The sequence below is a fragment of the Vigna radiata genome, chromosome 8 (genome assembly GCF_000741045.1).
Source record: "Vigna radiata var. radiata cultivar VC1973A chromosome 8, Vradiata_ver6, whole genome shotgun sequence".
NCBI classification, from domain to species: Eukaryota; Viridiplantae; Streptophyta; class Magnoliopsida; order Fabales; family Fabaceae; genus Vigna; species Vigna radiata.
In genome coordinates, this window is record NC_028358.1 from 3,475,501 (window position 1) to 3,483,981 (window position 8,481).

An 8,481-nucleotide genomic window follows, 5' to 3' on the forward strand; every position below is an offset into this window, starting at 1 on the left:
ATATATATATATATATATATATATATATATATATATATATATATTATATATCGTATGCGTCGAAAGGTTATAATGTCATCCAATAATCAAATAGTTGGACGATTTTGGAAAGTCAAAGTCAGACGTAATTATACTGATTGAGTGTAGTAGAAATTTTGATTAAGACCAAACGTTCAGTTTATTTAATTTGAGTCAAAAATCAGATTTTTCTGTAAAGATTAAAGTAAGTGATAAGTAGAATTATTAGACTGAAATTGAAATTAAATCGTGATTAAGATTTCGTCAATCTCAAATTCATGATAAAAACATAAATACAGATCAAAGATAGAAGTGATTCGTATTTACTATATATTTATTGTCATTGTTCTGGACTATTTTACTTATTGATTTTGACATCAAAATGCACTTCTGCAACAATAAAGTAAAGATGAAGACGAGAGACGGAGATCAGATGATTTCCTAGAAAAAATTGTGTAGGTTTTAAGGGTTGTTTAAATAATAATAAAAAGATAAAAAAGAATGATAAATAGTTTGCATGGTAGTGTGTAACAGTGTTTTGAGCATTTATTTGTTGAAATAGTGGTTGTTATTATTCGTGAGAGAGGAACAGTGAAAGTAGAAAGAGTGTTGATGAATTGAGAAAGGTGCCAAGAGAGTGTGTTCAGTGTCAGAACAGTGAAACTTCTCTAAATTCAAACCCATCACAGAGGAATGAGAACTTCCAACCTATATATATTAATTAATTAATTATATTCTGAAATTAAATAACTGTGTTGCAGAGATTGGCAGCATTGCCACCGTGGGAAAGAGTACACATGTTTCGTTGTAGCTATAGCTAGGGACACATGGTGTGTCTCTGCTGTCAATTTCTCTATACAGATCATAATCTATCACCTACGTACCTATACATAATTAATTACTCTATTATTATTCACACAAGTCTCTTATATATACAACTTTTATTACCAGCTTTTATCTAATATATCTTGTCCTTTATTAATTAAAACTTATTAAATTTTACTATATTATAAGAATGACTTCTCATATGAGATGTGAGACTCATTTTAATAAATTTTTATCAATAGTAAAGAATGTAACTGAAAGCTATGTTTTAAAAACCATATTATTCAAAGATTCAGTTAGAATATATAGTTAAAAAGTTTAAAATATCTATTCGAACTTTTAATATGTGCAGTCTTCAATAGAAGACGTGCATATTGAATCATCCCGGTGAGATTAAATAATAATAATAATAATATATAATACGTAAATGTAAGAAAGAAAGATAATTTGAATGTATTTTATTATGTATTAGAGATATAATAGGGACATGAAGATGTATTGATTCTATCACCCTACGTTTAAGCTAGAGGTTCACAAATGTTTAGATTGTCCAAAAATCTTATAAAAGAATTTGAGTTAAAAAGTTTTTGATGAAGATGATAGCAATCTAGTAGGGACATGAAGAACTTGTGTTTGATCATGTGCTATTTTTTCCGTACAAAATGAATATCTATTTCAATATATTTTGTGTGTTGATTTTGCGCAAATTATTAGATAGATAAATAATACTAATATTATAACATACTAAAGTAGCTTGATCAGGAAGTAGAAAATGAAGCTTTAGTAAGAAATTGCGGAGCGCCAACAAGATTCAACAACAACATTTACAACACCTCAATATTCATCCTTTGCACTAACGAGAGAGAGTATGTTGACGCTTTTAAGATCAAGAGATGAGGTTGTCACCAAGAAACACACAATAATTAGATGAGGAGAGTTTGGTGTTAGGACATCTACCACAATCAGCACTTCTCAATACAAGTTAGATGATAGAAGTGTAATCCATACTGTAAGGTATCCATAACATTGTAAAATGTGTTTCAATGTTAGCATGTACTCAGTGTAAGGGGCATGAATGTGAAGACAAACTTGCTAAAGAACATATGAAATGTTAGGACGGGCGAAAGTGAAAGTGAGATACTCTAGAAAGACTACAATACGTATTGAGATCCTCATATGGTTGTCGGAGGATGTATTGAGCTTTTGCTTAGTATCAATTAGAGTAGCAGAAATATTGTAAGAGGTCGTGCATGTCGGCGCATGCAATGATGTCAGTAGAACGTGTGTTTTACCATGAGGAACATGTCACTTACATGTCTTGTCATAGCAATCCCCATAAAATAACAACTTAGAAGAGCACAGAGAAACATGTATGTCATGTCAAAATCACACCGGTAGATGAAAGGAGAGTGATTTGAAGCCCTATGTTGGAACCCAGTGATCAACAAATCACTATTACCAAGCACGAAGCGCTTGCTTCAGACCATAAAGAGATTTTCTCAAGCAACAAACATGATCGAGATGAAGGGGATAACGAAAATCGAACTACTAATGCATGTATACAGTCTCATGTAAATCATCATGGAGAAAGATATTTTGAAGATCCAATTGATGAATAAGTTAAGATTTGGAAAGAGTAATGATGAGAACCATAAGAATGGTCGCGAGTTTCACAATAAGACTGAACGTCCCATCATAATCCATACTTGTAATTTTAGACCTACCATCACTTAAAAGATGAGTTTTGTAATGATATTAGTATAAAAATCACTATACAAATTAATTGTGTATTTTTTTCATATTTTTCTCAAATACATTACAAAATAATTACACACTTGTTTTAGTATAGTATGGTAATTGTATAAAGAATATTATTGTTGTAGCATACATATGTATCCCAGAGGGTTTGATGGAGTAGTGATGAGTTGGTGGTCAATGGTGATGGTATGAGATATGTTTGTCAGTGAGACCATAAATCTAGGCTTTATTTATTCATCTCTCTATTCACTCGATAGGACCACTTTCTTCTGCTCTCTTCTTTCTCATTCTTTTTTTCTTCTTTTCTTCTCATCTTTATCAGACTTCCAACCTACAAATTTATACTAAATTTCTCTGTTACATTCTCTTTGAGATGAACATTTCATATATATTGCACATGCATGCTATCACCCTATCTCTCCTTTGTGCTACACTGTAACACAATCTTATCCTTATAGGAAATGACATTATTACTATTCACATTCAGACCTAATAAGAGTACAATGTCTGTCCACGTGCACATTCTCAACTGATTAATATTTCTGTACAACATTTGTACCCAAAAAAACCTTAGTCCAATGCCTTTTATTGTTTAATAACAATGTTAAATACAGATTAAAATGTTTAATATTAACACACACTAACCCATAATAGTGTCAAGCTGCCAAATTTTATCTTCAACCACTCTTTCTCCTTCATGGTGGTTGAAAAAATTTTTGCTTTTTTTAGAATTTAAACATGAATAAAAATTAAAAAGTTGAGTGATATATAGAAAAATAAAAAACTCACAAATATTAAAGTTTGATTAAAAGTGATGTTAAGTTTTTTATATGAACAATTTATAATTCAAAAATAGAAAATTTCCTTAGTATATTCTAGTAAAACAAAATTAAACAATAATATCAAAACCAATGATTTTGCATGTGGCTCGTGTTGTGGTAAAAACCTTTTGAAGGTGGTATTTATCCCAACCAAAAATTTCCAACAGCTCTTGTTCTGTATAAGCTTGAAAATCTTAATCATAATCGTAAGATATAAAGCTTATATAAAGTGATCTTTGAGATTGGTTTTACAAAATTAATACAATCTTTATCTCCTCACATTTATGAATATATGGTGCTAATGTTAGAACTTATGATCTTTTTATTTAAAAAATAAATAAAAATGATGTGAAGTAAAATATTCAGTCATTGGTAAAGAAAGGTACAATAGATGACATAAGAAGACAAGCAAGTGAAGGTTGAAAAGTGGCTATCACCATTAATGATTTGGTAAATATAGCACTGTTCTCTTATGAACACTCAATATTTTCTAAATTATGACGTCCACTTTTCAATTTCACACGCATGCAAGACTCTCAAAAATAATTGATGCATCAAATAGTTCTTCATTTTTCTACCAATTTCTACAAACACAGCCTACTACTTATTATAGTGTAGAAGTTATTTATATTTACACTAATTATGGTTAAGGTGAAAAAGTGTCATTAAGCCCTATTAATATTATATTAATTATATTAAGTGTAAAAAATAATTTTAAAAAAAATGAATCATATATATATATATATATATATATATATATATATATATATATATATATATATATATATATATATATATTTGTGTCGGTCCATAGGACAAGGAACTTAGCCTTACTTAAATCATGGTTCCAATCTTGTTCATTGGAAAAATGTTATAAATATAAATTAGAGTCTTTTTTTTTTTTTCAACCTATCTCAAATTAATAAGTGATGTTCAAATCTAAAATGACTTTAGTAAGAATATTTTTCAGTGGGGTTAAAAATTATTTAGGATCTTTCATTAAATTTTTAATCTTTTAAAATATTAGATATCTAATAATTTTGTAATAAAATATAGGTATATACCCTTTTTATTTTATTAAACTTTAATGGAAAAAACATTCATATTTCTTAAAATCTAATATTTTGAAAGTTCCACATAATAAAACCAAAAAAGTTATATAATATATATAAAAATAAAATATACAAATATAAATTAAAGTGCAAATCTTTGCATAAACAACTAATACTTTACAAGTGGTTAACTTATCTCACTAAAAGAAATCTAACTAGTTAAATTAAACACTCAAATGTCACCTTCACCTAGTATACACTCTTTCCTTTTTCCCAACAAATGCATATTTTTTCTCTCTCTCTTTGATATGTGAAGAATAACACCACAATGCTCAAAACTCTTAGAAAGTTTAAGTTCTTCAATTCAAGTTAGTTTTTTTTTTTAAATGTGAAAGACATAATAAAAATAGTTTTGAGAAGAGGAAATATGTAAGTTGAAGTTTATAGTTGGATAAAAGGAGTGGGGGAAGCACTATACGCATAGGTTTGTGCCTGATGAAAAAAATAATGTAAGAAAATAGAGTGTATAGCATAGTTTTAGGGTATACCTTTAACAAAGATAGAAGTTAAATTATTGTGTACTAAAAAGGGGACACAATAAAACATTTTTTAGGAAAAAGGGTATTTGTGTTGACCAAGATCCCATGCATGCTTTCTTTCTTCCTTTCTATTTCCAAGACACCACGAGTCATCTTATAATATTATTGCAATAACATTACAATATCTTATATTCATGTTACAAAGAGAATATCGATAATCAATTTAATTATACATCTCTATCTTTTCAAACCTCCAAAATTATAATATATATATATATATATATATATATACTTGTGAAATGTCTAATTCCTATGATCATAGCAAAGAATTAATTAATAATAGAGTCCATGATTTAACTTAATTTAGTGTTTCTTAATTCCTTCATAATATTCCTTGGAATTTTGTGTGGTCCCATTGTAACTTATATACTTAATTATAGTGGTTTGAATAGGAATGTAGCATGTGATGGTACATTTTGAAAAGATATATATATGATGTAAATTAAGAAATATGTCAATGTGATTCTCAAAATGATGATGTATCTTAATAGTTAAGAGTTTGATCAATGGTTTGTACTTCTGGAGAAAAAAAAATGTAAGTTGAAAGAGACCATTCTCATAAATGAATCTCAAGTAGTTTTAGTTGCTATCTTTCAACCAAGAGTGAAAAAAAAAAATAACATATAGATATAATTAAGTGTATGTACTTGCATAATAAAAAATGGTGCTTGTGCAAGTATAGTTTAATAGTTAATTTTAAATTAATGACTTCAATTTTTGTTTTACTTTTAAGGTGGATCTTTTCTTTGGATTTTGATAGTAATGTGATTGTTGGCAATTTTTTTTCAATTTTTTAATGTGTCATACTTCACCTAATATAAAGTTACAAATTCAAAATTATAGAGCCTGAGAAAATGTCTTAATTGTTTGGTTTAATTCATGTGGATAATTAGAAAACTGATTTTAGCATGGAATTATATTAAAACCTAAACACATAAAACTACAGTCATTATCTATTAATATTACATCCAAAAAAAATATAATTATTTAGGTATAGATTATAAGTTTTGTTGTCTAAAAAAGAAAAAGTAAAGAAAGAATGGAAGAGATCCTATAATTATATTGTGTGGTAGGTATAGATTATAGGAGTGTTGGTGGCACTTAATCTTGGAAGTTTGAATGGCCATAGATGATTGAGAGTAACTGTAGACACATTGTTCTGACATCACCTTTCTTTCTCTCTCTGTACACTCTAAAATGAAAGAAATCACTGTTCTTGAGAGAGACATTCACTCCACCAGGCATGCATGCATCAACACCATACTAAACAAACAAAATACAAACCTACCTCATCTATTATTATTATTATTATATATATCTACTTTATCAGAGACTATGTCATACAAATCTACTCTTTCACAAACAAACCTCATGCATTTTTCTAGGTTACAAAGACAATGCATGGTCATTCTTCATATTTGCTGCATTAGTCCATTTCAAAGACAGAAAAATCATTAAATATTCAACAGTTGCTTTCAAAGAAAAAAGTATTATCAAAATGCTTGACATAAGTTTGTTGTTTTGATCTGACATGTTTAAAATACAGTTTCTTTATGTAAAAGTCAGCGAATTTATTATACATGTGAGTTTCTGAGTGAATGGTAACTATAAAGTTTCTTAAAGTTTGTCTGGTTTTTTCTCTTATAATTAATGAGTTTGAGAATGAAAAGAAAGAATGGATTTTTGTTCATGAGTGTACTAAAACATTGTTTTTAGTTGCTCACAGGTCACAAGGAATAATGTAGTTAAATAGGAACATTAATTCTTTTGATTTTACAATGTTTTGTGATATTAAAAACGAAAGATTGAAGAAAAGGTTAGATAGAGAATCAGCATCAAGAATGAAGAGAAGGACCCTACTGAGTTGGTGATGAATTATAAATACAAAACAGACACAGTTTGATGCATTTTCTCATCTCAGTTTCTGATATGATGAGAAAGAAGGGAAAATGATAAATTAAGGGACAACAGTTTCGAGTGTCATTACTGCTCCCTCTCAACAGTCCAAAAATAGTGTCATTTTCATTCGGTGGCTTTGGACAGACCACAGTTAACCTGTTTTGAGACCATAATTGCTAACTTGTCACTTTGTGTTGAATCTTCCAAATGTTTTTTTGGGAGCTGTAATACACACGCACACTTTTTATTAGACACTTTTTTTCAATAAACGTGTCTTTGTCTGTTATATATATATATATAATAATGAAAAATATGATTTCTGATAAAATAAACAAAAACTGTTCAATGTTTACTTCTAAAAGTTTGTAAGTGCATCTTTTATCGGATTGGTTTATGGGATTTTCAAACTTTAATCAATTCTTATGTTGTTTCAATATTAGACGAATTGACTTGACAGTTCTCAACTTTTGTTGATTATATAAGCAATGATTTTAACCGTTTTTAAAGAATAATGAAACAATCATAAGACTCATTTATTTTATGTTCTTAAAAATTGCAAGGAGAAATAAATTATTAAATATCATGCATAGAACTAGTCAAACTGTTCTTAGTATCAGTAGTTTCTAATCATAACCATTACAGAGAGAATACGCCATGTCTCAAAAGACATCGTGTGTGTGTATATATATATTACAAGGAGATCATAATCTCTTTTTTTTCATCTGCAACAGAGAAATCATGATCTGATATGCGCTAGCCATGACCTATAAACTCGATTTTGCTAGTCTTCGTTGTCATTAACAACAAGCCTAATTTCTATAAACGTGCTAGGTTGTTCTAGAGAAACATTTTGGCAGCATGTTCTAGAAAAATTTATTATGGAGATAATTTTATAACCATGTACAAACATTTCGAATACTTAAGTAGGTTAATATTTACGAAATTCTTCTAAGGAGTTATTTGTAATCATAAAATTAAATGTGTTAGTAAAATCCTAACCATTGTTTTGTGATGAACCACTAATATTAAATAAAACCATCATGATTGTCCTAAAATTTGGATCAGACAGCAAACATAATCATCAATTGTATAAATACTTCCTTCCTCTAAAGTTCTACTCTTTCTTATTCTCCAGCTAAAACCGCATTCCAACAATTTCCAAGCAGTTTGTATAATGAGTTAACATAATTTCCCTACAAGAATATCATTATTCTAGTATATGTTTACCACAGGAGGTAATGATTCTCTAAAATCAGTTCACGTTACCAAATTAATTATCCCCTCAATGATTTTTTATCAGCTAAAACAATATATATTAAAAGGTACCGGAAGTACCAAAGAACAATTATACCCTCACTGATATATATATATATATATATATATATATATATATATATATATATATATATATATATAAACCCTTAAACAACGGAGTAAAGACTAAAACCATGGCATCATGTATTTGTCGTAAGTTGTAACCTATTTCACTTGGCGAGACAAGACTATTAC